This window comes from Furipterus horrens, unplaced genomic scaffold, assembly GCF_987537825.1.
Source record: "Furipterus horrens unplaced genomic scaffold, mFurHor1.1.pri manual_scaffold_12, whole genome shotgun sequence".
Lineage (NCBI taxonomy): Eukaryota > Metazoa > Chordata > Mammalia > Chiroptera > Furipteridae > Furipterus > Furipterus horrens.
Genome location: NW_028327182.1, coordinates 13,543,488 through 13,553,766, shown reverse-complemented (window position 1 = coordinate 13,553,766; position 10,279 = coordinate 13,543,488). Strand labels below are relative to the sequence as shown.

The following is a 10,279-nucleotide window of genomic DNA, read 5'->3' as shown; positions in this document are numbered from 1 at the left end:
TGTATCTGCTGACCTTTCCTTTCTTGTTCTGTCATGCATATACATCACGTGAAAAAGTCTTTTCCTCTGTGTATTTCTTCTCATTATTGAATGAATGTTTATATAATTAATAATATCAAAACAAGAGTCTTGACAAAGATTTTAATGTATGTGACTAAATGGTTATAGTCATATTTGTATTTAATATTTCATAATAACTTGGTTGAAGCCTTTTGATGGAAAGATTACATACCAGTAAAGCTGAGATGACATCCCAGGTTAAGAACCTCATCTCTGAAGAGTGTGGGATTGCTATTAATCACATGGCAGTTTATGAGCTGCACATCAGTGATGCTTATTTATCTATGTCCTGTCATTACAATGGAGACGCGGGAGCACCTCTCTTTGTTGCATTCTTTGAAGACCAAGCTGAGGTGAAGAGGGAGCATGGGAATCATTTCCTAAGATATCTGAGAAGACGTGAGGGTCAACTCTGCCTTCTGGTGATTAAGAGGAACTGGTGTAAAAGCTCTAGAGTCTGCTCTGGAGTTGGAGAACAAGTTAACCCAGTTTCTGCAAGACCTGAAGACCGCGCTTCTGAAGACAGTGATAAGGATCTCTTACTCTTCATGGGAAAGTACTTGGATAAACAGAAGAGGGACACAAACTATCTGGAACACCCGCTTGCATATCATAAGGGATTAGAAAAGCAAGCCCAGCGAGAAGAACCATTTCAAAAGCCTGCTGAACAGTCTTAACACCTAAAGGCAACAAAGCAAGTCTTCCCACTGTAGTAGGTCCCAGAATCAGCTACTTAAGAATCTTAATTGTCTCCATTTGACAGGAGACTGTTTTCCTTCCTGTTGTGTATACAAATAAATCTGTTTTTGCATTATAAAAAATTATATTATGGTTATACAGTAGTTAATTTTTTGGTATTTATTTTAGAAGGAAAGGTAAGGGTACAAATGATTATATCAACATTAGACAGCCAAAAGTGATGATGTTGAATAGTTTTTGTTATTATTATTTGATCCTCCGCAAATTATGTTACCTGTACAGGGGTGAGCAAAAGTATGCTAACAGGTGGTCTTACGGAAATAAACGCTGTGTTTTGCATACTCAAAACCACAAAGCTTCTTTTGCCCACCTCTGTATATTTGGAGAACCTTTCTTGTTGAGAAAAATGTCCCTGCTTCTAACAACAGAATTTGAAATTTTCATATTCTTGCTTTCCAAATCTTTCTTGCAAATAGTGTGTGTGCTTGGAAATTAGAGCCCATAAATTGCACTACCAATTCCAGACATTGAATCAGAACCAAATCACATGAATGACCACATGAGACTTAGGGTGGGGGCCACGGAATCGGTCATGTCCATATTTGGTTTGCAGGGTTCACATGAGGCCATTCTGGGTCAAGAACACGATGAGTTCAGAGTGTGATTCTTGGTTTCTCCAAATCACATTATGTAGTCAGTGGTCTCCCATGGCACATATAAATGTTTCTATATGTACTCAAACTATTTAACATGATATTAAAGCCTTACCAAAAGTATTTGTATTCATTAGTGCTTCAGATAAAAATTCAAAGTAAGAATTATTTTTATTCTATTATGTTTTTATATGTGAGTCAGACTTAAAAATAGTTGAAATGAATAATAGGTCAGTTTTTAAAACTAACCAAAATTTTAGATTGCTACACTATGTGAAAAAGTACAGATTTAGATGTTGAAATCAATTTTTTCTTTGGGTTAGAATGAGTTGCCAAAGCCAGTTTTAGAGTGTAGGTTCTTGCCATCTATCAAATAGCAATAGAAATACAGGAAGAAGAAAGTAGGCCTTTATTACAATAATTTATCATTACAGGAAAACTGTCTTTCCCTGGCTCCTTCTATTCACTCTGCCAATCTTGTGTCAAAATTATCTATCTGAAGCTGAAACAAGGGCGCATATGAAACTAAGATATACCATACATAAAAGATACTTTTGGGGGGGGATAACTTTTGAAACAGTTCATATTACATCTCTGTTAGTGAGCATGGTCTTACCCATATTGAAAATGGATGTAATAGCTGTCAGCCTTCATACCTTTACCCTCATCCCAGATAATAATATTTGTGGAATTAGTTTTTATTGAATTGTAAAAGATTCTACTACTTTCTCTGGGTAGAAAGTGTGTAAAAATGAGCTGAGGATAACCCAGGTTAAAAATGAATATTATCACCCAATACTGCTATCTTGGACTACTTTAGACTCTTAGGCAGAATCTTGACAAAAATCAATATCTTCTTGTATCTTTCTATGTTTATCTGGCCATAAGGATGAATAAAAATGTTTTCATTACGACGTATTTTAACTCAGCGTCCCGTAGATCTAACCGATCTGCCTACATTATAGAAAAATTATTCTGGTTATGACTGGAATATTTATATTTCCTCAACAGAGAAGAATCCCTGAGTAATTTATTACTGGCATTTTTATTTTCATGTCTTTAATGAGTATATATTATATGTAATATGTACTTTATAGAATTATATTGTCTTTTATTTTCGTTAGTTTCTCTTTCTTTGATATTTGAATATTTACAGCTTTTTAAAAAATAAGTTATTATTTTTTAAATGTTTAAGAAACTTTCTTTAATCTCCTATAATCAAACATTTTGTGATAATGTTCTTTGATAGGAGTATTTCTTAAAATTTATTAAGTCTGGCACTTGGTTAGTCTGAGAACTATAGAGAAATGAAATCAATGCTAGAAGATGACAGTAATGGAGAGAAAGATTGCATAGTACAGAATCTAATGCAATTATCCTAATTAGGGACATTTATGAAGGAAAAATGAGATTTATTTTGAAATCAGGAATGAGGAAGAAAATGTGCCCATTTCATATTCTGGGCCAATGTGCAGAAAGGCTAAGAAGGAAAAACAACAACAAATAGCTTCCACAATTAAAATGTATAGATAGCATTCTTCTTGGACTTTAAGTAGACTTGATTGTTCAGAGAAGAGTTTATAAGTTAGGATTTTTTTTTAATGATGCGTGTTGAATTATAAATTACATATACTGTAACATTTTTTAGTTAGGAAACATGAGATATAAATTAATGATATCTGCTCAGAGTATTAAAAGTGTAAACAATTATGAGCAATAAGAAGAAATAGGAGGTGAGCAGAGACCCAGAGTTCTGGGATCTTTCGTGCAATTTGCATAAACAGGGATAAAGAACATGCAATATTAGGATGTGACCTTAAGAATTACAATAGTGACAAAACTAAGTACTGCTATTTTTGCTGTTTTCTTTTGTTTTGTAATTCTGTTTACTTTCATAACTGTATTCATTACAGTGAAGAAAAGTAACTCTATTAAATTATCCATAATACATAAAAATATATAACTTTTTTAACCTCAAGATAAATGATTTTACTAGGTACTACTTCATGTACACGTTGAGTTTAAAAAGTGAGGAAAATAAAAACTTTCTATTTTTAACAGTTTTATAATTTGGTAAGGGCAGAAAACAAAAATCTTTAAAGCAAGTGCAGAAGTCAGTAATGTGTTTTGTGTTAGATCACAGACTGCACTAATATACTAAAGGAAAAAAGAGAGAGAGGGAGATAATGCTTCCTAAAGCAATGATAATTTTACTTAATATAGAATGTCTAGAAATATGCATTCAAAGTATCTTTCTACATTTCTTTCCCAAGAAATAGACTGATAATTCGAAATAGTGGTATGTATTCACAGTTTCCTTCTTTTGTGTCGCAATGAAAGACTGTACACTTGACGTTCTGTGGAAATTTGTCTACATTCCTTGGTGTGGTTCTAATATGAGAAAGACCGTAATCTTTTCCTTTAGCATGCCTATAAGAATAGAACAAAACACATACTCACAATCCTCAAGTGTCTGATCATACAGATAAAAGGAATTTGGTGGATTCATCACCTTAATGATGAAAGTGGCAGGCCATAGATATGGGAATCATGGTTTTTCTTGACTTCTGTTGTGCCTTCTATTAAAGTTTATGTTAGTCTCCCTAAGGTTGCCCAAAAAAATAGAAGCAGCTTTATGGACATAAGCCAAATCAAAAAGATCTATACACCAGCTGTGAATGCAGAGTGTCTTGATATATAACTTTATTTACATCAATTTTTATTACAAGTAGATTGTATATTCTTATTTCATTATCCCCAAAATAATAAAGTCCCCAACATCGCCAAGGTGGGGTATACTTAGTCAGTACTAACCAATGCCTCTATGTTATATAAACATTTCCTAAAAGGTGTTTGTCATTCAAGTCATGTTTTGCTTATACTCCTTTGTTGATTCCATATTCCGACTTCTTTGTGTTTCTACCTATGGCGAATAGAAGCACATGCCATTCTTGAAGTTCCTGAATTATAGTCTTCATTAATCTTTAGTATTTAACAACAAAAGGAACATCCATTCTGCCCATCCCTCTCTTCCAAGGCCCATCACCATGTTGCAGAGAGCAAACAGCCTACCTTCCACAGTGAGTGCACCTGAAGCCAGGTCCCACCTCCTGCAGTCCACTTCTACTCCTGTCCCCACTTCCCATGTGTGGTTCAGAATATATGTCTTTTAACTAATTATTTTTGGTTTACCCAAGAGCAGTAGGTAGGAACTTAACTTTTAGTTATATACTTATTCACAAAAATCTACCACACCAAAAAGAATGCTGTAAGTACAAGGTGAAATTTCTACCTAAAAAAATGGTTTCATAGCTTTATTAAATTTAGTACACAGACATTTATGGGAATCTACCAAGACACTCATAAATATTTTGCAAAGAAATTAGGACAGGTTGTGTTAGAAAACTCCAGATGGTATTTAAACTTTATGCCCAGTGTATAATATTCCTTGTCTTTACAAGGATCTAATTTTATTTCTGTGACCATCGACTATTTCTGAACAGAGTCTCCTAATTCAAATTATTATTATTATTTTTTTTTTTTTAAGTTTCTTTCAATGCTTACTTGAATTGTGATTCGGGAAACCTATTTTTCTTTTCAACTTCTCTTTTGTGTTCTACCTTGTAAGATAAGTTTTGTTCTTCTTTTCTAAATGCAGAATTTTAATTCAAAGATAGAATAACTTTTTCCTATTAAGCTGCTGGCTGTGGATCAGCAAAAGCAACAAATTTAGTAATTCTTAACATAGTGATAACTAAGTGTCTTGAGCAATTTGGCCTGTATTATCAGGATTAAACATTCAAGGGTGTTATTAGAGAAAAGGCCTGAGAGTCTCTGGAGAGAAAATGGCAGGAGACCGGTAAGGCTGAGAGATCTATCGCAATACCATGACATTTTGATTCCAAGTGAAGAAGAGAGATTAAGACTGTTGGCTTTCTTAAGACAAATTCCCCATTCTCGTGGCTACTAGTCGTACAGATCAGTCTCGCCACACAAGTTTAGGAAACATCTCTTCTGTGGTTCTCTGGTGTGCACGGTCTTCCGGGAAAACTTAGAAAAGTGTCATTACTCTGAACTTCCACCCCCACTGATGCAGATGACCTTGACGCAAAAACGGATTCTTTTCCCTACGCCTTCGTTCACTCTAAAAACCCTCCCGGTCTCAGTTACGTTGTCCAAGGCCTTGCTGGACTCATGATAGGGGACCTGTACCTATTTTCTGAGTTAATAAATAATACAACTGATTTAACTAAAACTGGTACAAAGGTATATTTGAGCTTATTCTTTTTAATTACCTTTAAAGTTCAATTATGAAGTCCTAAATAAACCCATATTTTTATTTCATAACGAACTAATATTTTAATTAAAAAATATTATATAGCTCCCATACAACTTCTATTACCAACGACGTTTTAAACTGTTTTGTTGTTTCAAAGAATTTACTCACAGAGGATTAAGTTTCATCATTGACGGTGTTCAATTTGTTATGTAAAATATGTGTTTGTGAGGAACTACAAGCTTTATACACAGGTGAACTTGATGTTATAATGACAATAAATCAACACAGGGCTGAGGTATGATGTTCACATAACTCTATATAAATTATTTTAATATCACTAATATTTAATATCTAATATTTTAGAACAAGGCAATGAATACTTTGTGAACTCACATAAAATTTGTTATGACAAGTTTCATAAACAATCAGCCTCCATTTTAAGCAAAATACCACCAAATAGTATTATAAAGTCTTGTTAGTAACATTTTCTGAATAAAAATTATTTTGAAGTATATCACTCTCCCTACCTTGAGAATGGTTTTGACCACATATATTATACTTTATTTTCATTTACTGTGGTTGTTACTTTATTTACATATTATATTCTTAATATCAATTAAACACCTGCTTAAATAATAAACCTTTGCTTATAATTGTATGTGTGTTTGGTTAGAAAGAGATCATTTTTCTTATTATATAAACCTTTTAACATAAAGGATAAATTTTTTAAAATGTGAAATATGTAAACCAGTGTGTGTAATATAACAATTTATTGAAGGATTTCTCAGAGACACTTAAATGTTTAATTAATTCATAAAAACTAATCAATTTGCAGTTATTCTGCATCGTATTTAATACTTTACACAATTCCCTCAAATTTCACTAGATGGTGCTATGTAATAAATATAATGGATGATAGGTTTAGTAATAAACAGTTCATTTTAATAAGTTATCTCTTTTATTGTCATTTTATCATATTTATGACTATAAAACAGGAAACTGACATTAGATGCTTTAGCAGCATTTATGGACCTCATCTTGGTGAGGCATAATTGGCACACTTGCTGAGAAGGCAAAAGGAAAAAGTCCAAAAGTCTCCCCACCACTGCTGTTGAGACTGTTTAATGGTGTGTGAGCTTATCCAATTTGACATGGTTCACACTCCTCTGCTCTGTTCCCGTACCTCTTCTTTGATGGCAAATTGAGTTATAATTTATAAGTGCCTTATAAATTTTCTTCTCTAGAATGTGCAGTAATTACTGATATACAGTAACTGACTATTCAGAATGGATCTAATGAGCCATAACAAAAATTCAGGACCTTGCTCTGCAATTATATATCACAGGTGTTATCAAGTCGAGTTTACTCAGATCTCTGTCAAAGAAGGTCAAAGAAAACACTTTGAAATTGACAGAAGCATAATTATTATCTTTTATACATAAGTCTATTTTAGGCCTATGTCAGTAAAATATTCATTTCTGGTAAACCCAAATTAGAAAAGTTTTAGAATTCTGGTTGATATGTTATTGCATAGCAAAAGCTTGAATTATTTTACTCAGTATTTAAACACCATTAATAACTGAGCCACAATACCTCCTTAAAAAAATCAAGGCAGATATTGAAATGACAGCAAGTCTCTTGAACCAAAGATCTTTGGATTTTTAAAGTTCTCTTAGGATTTAGCTCTAGAAGCTCTTTTTTAGTTAATGTATAAAGGAAAATGGCTTTGTCTTTCATCGTATCATTTTATTATGATTCACTGACTATACACCTCACTTTTCCACCTTGAACTCACCTGTTACCATTTTTACATCTTTCCCCTGAGTCTACCACAGACTGGCCCAATTTTGGACAGTTCTAGAATCATTATTAATCTTATACATGCTTTTCTTCCTTTGTATCAGTTTTTCTGTCTGTCCAGGAAACTTTCCCTTAAGATGACCCATAACTTTACTATTTATCTGCTATTTATTACCTGTCATGTTCTATTCGGACTTAATCTTCAAAATAGGAGAAGCCTTTTGGGTCTTGTCTAAAGACATGTTTCCTGGACCTGGAATATACAAAACTAAATAGCTGTTTGCGGTTGAAAGAACTGATACTTTAACTAATACCAAAGGACACTTAGCATATAGTGTATGTTTTAATTATAGCAAATGAGTTCAAATGAGAAAATATTGTTAAAAAGGACATTTTGTCGGTGTATATAGAGTTTTGTTTTTCTCCAAGAAAGTTTTTGATAATAATATATTTTCACATTGAAACCAGAATATTGAACCATCCTTTCATCCTAAATTGAGTTTCAATAGCAACCTTAGTTTAATTTTAATATTCTTTTTTCTAATTCTGTGTGGAGGAGGGTGAGACATGAGGGTGTTTGTTAGAGAAAAACTTAGAGAAAGACAGAGAGACAGAGAGTGAGGGAAAGGGGGCAGGAAAATAATTTAAAAATTCATTTTAGATTAAAATATATATAATCTCACCATCTTCTGCGGAGTTTTCGATTATGCGTTTTATCCCTTATTGTGACTAACTTTTAAAACACTTTTGGTTTAACCCACGATGGCCAAAGAAAGGGTCATACTCTGATTCAGACTATTAATTTAGCCTCAGTGCTGCCATTGCTATTAGGGAAAAATATGACTTTCAGAAAATGTAGTCACATGGAGGATCACGAGGATGCCAGTATCTGAATGGTTAATATCACATCTCTTGCTCTACTGATTCACATGTGATTATAATTCTGAAGAGAGATGCACTGTCACTCAGGTCTAACCTGATTCGATGTGCATAGACTCTCATAAGTTAATCAAGTGATGTATGAAACAATTGCATGTATAGGTTATCACCCGTAACAGCCTTTAGATACAGAGTGTGATTGTGCTTTTAAAAAAATTCCCTAAAATTGAATTGTTCAGCACGGACTCTTGTTAGTCCACTTGGTTCTACCTGTTTTCTGCAAATGACTTTGGTAAAGTTGACCTCTCACCAGACTAGAAATCATATACTGGTGACTTTGTCACATAATGCACTCTGATGTTGCTTGCCAGTGAGAACAAGTTTTGAAATCACAGTGAGGAATTGTTGAGTATTTACAGTTTCCGCATTCAGTATGGACTCCTGAAATCCATGCTGGCTGGGTATGAGGACTGTTGCTGATGTTACTGTTACTAACATAATGAAATGATTTCACATTGCTGTTTCTCATATTTTATCTTGACTTTTTCATGATAAATTTTCTCATCTCCACGACTATTATGACTATTATCAGCATTGAAATATTGAAATAGTCATTCCACATTCCTTACTTATCAGAATCTAGTCTCCAGAGAAAGAAGGAAATTCTTCCTTGTTAGCAGTATTTCCAGATTAGCTTTTTATTTGGATGTGAGAAAGTGAGAATATCCATTTAACCTTGTGAAAATCATTAACAAAATAAATATATATGTTTGTAGATAAACAGCTTTCAAATATTTAAAATTAAACTATTTCTAAATAAGTCATGGGGCAACAAAGAAGTCTCAAGGGAAATTAGGTTAAATTAAATAAAAATGCAACTAAACACCTGTGGAATGCAATTGAAGCATGCTTAAACAGAAACTTAAAACAGTAATTGCATCTATTAGAGGTCAGGTGTCAAATGAATAGTCTAAATTATACCATAGAAAATAGATTAAAAAAGAATAGATTAATTTCATAGCAAGCAAATGAAGGGAATAATAAATATGAGATCAGAAATCATTTAAATTGGTAACAGAACACAGAAAAGCTGTAAAACAAAACTTGGTTCCTTGAAAAATTATTAAACTTGTAACAACATTGACAACAAAACCCCCAAAGCACAAATTACTCATGTCAGGAGTGAAGGGGAGACTATCCCTGCATATCATATAGGCATAAATAAAATAATAAATAAATTCTGTGAAAAAGTCCATGACCATAAATTTGATAACTTACTGGAGTGGGCAAAATAAGTTTATAGTTGTTTATATATAAAATAATACAACAAATAATAAATAGTAATACAAGAATAAACTATTTGTATATTTGCAATTGTAAACCTACCTTTAAAAAAAAGAATTTCATTATTTATTTTTAGAGAGATGGGAAGGGAGGGAGAAAGAGGGGAGGAGGAACATCAATGTGTGGTTGCCTCTTGTGTGCCCCCAACTGGGGACCTGGCTCACAACCAGGCATTTACCCTCACTGGGAATTGAACTGGCAACCCTTTGGTTTGCAGGCTGGGGCTCAATCCACTGAGCCACACCAGCTAGTGCAATAAACCTACTTTTTCCCATCCTCATAGTTGACTTAGATGGAAGTTACAAACTACTAAAACATAGTCAGGAAGAAATATATAACATGATGATCCAAAATCTATTATATAAATTGAATTTTTAGTCAACATCTCCCTATGAGGAAAACTAGATGACCAGAGTTTCACTGTTAAATTACACAAATATTTAAGGAATAAATAATATCATTGTTTTTAAATCTTGAAAAAAAAAATAATAGAGAAGGGAATATTTTCCAATTATTTTTATGAGGTTAGCATTTCCTGATACTAAACCAGACAAGTTATAAGTAA

General features: G+C 33.0%; 1 pseudogene; it reads left to right on the top strand.

Annotated features, from left to right (window-relative positions):
* Window positions 1-245: 245 nt before the first annotated feature.
* LOC149995887 (ferritin, heavy subunit-like) lies at window positions 246-737 on the top strand (annotated as a pseudogene).
* Window positions 738-10,279: the final 9,542 nt, after the last annotated feature.